Consider the following 828-nt stretch of genomic DNA (forward strand, 5'->3'; position numbering starts at 1 on the left):
TTAAAGTTTCTTCAAATAATTACAATTTTGAGTTTTTAAATATTGTATGTAGTATATCATTATACGTAATTGCATGCAATTGCGCACCACGAGGTAATCTTTTACTCTAAAAAATCGCTAAAATAATTTGTTTAGAACATCCCTATAGATGAGTGCTTATATGTCATGGCCGTGGAATAATGTATGAGTGCATTGAATTATCTTCAACCATACTGCTTCTACATCACGTTAAAAATTCATAAATGATAATGTATTCTGCATTTTATGCATTACACGGAAGGAAAAAGAGATTAACAGGAAATTGTCTATATCAATGAAATGTGTTTGTTATTTATTAAATAAGAATTTGTTTATGTAGAATATGTAGATGATTAGCTTAACGTTAAGATGAGATTATTTTTATTCTTTTATTTCATTAATGATTTGTGATGTTTCTACAAAATGCATTCTCAAATAATAAATTTTTAATATAATTTTTTAAATAAATAAATTTTAATATAATTTTGTAAAGTATCAAATTCATTTGTAATAATATATGTATAAATAATATTTCATCTTTTTGACATATAATGAATAAGATAATAACCGAGAAAATATTGTAAATTCGCGAATAGAATATAGGATAAACTTTAATGTCTATCAATATCAAATTTCTATTAAATTTTTAAAATCTTTTCTATTTTCATTTTTAGAGATTTAGCATAATGTGTATAATACAATTAAATTATAATTAAATATATTATATTTGCTATTGCTGGATTCTTTTCCGTTTCTTGATAAATATTGCATAAAATACGAAAATATAAGATAAAAAGTGAAATATAATTG

This window comes from Trachymyrmex septentrionalis, unplaced genomic scaffold, assembly GCF_001594115.1.
Source record: "Trachymyrmex septentrionalis isolate Tsep2-gDNA-1 unplaced genomic scaffold, Tsep1.0 scaffold20, whole genome shotgun sequence".
Taxonomy (NCBI): Eukaryota; Metazoa; Arthropoda; class Insecta; order Hymenoptera; family Formicidae; genus Trachymyrmex; species Trachymyrmex septentrionalis.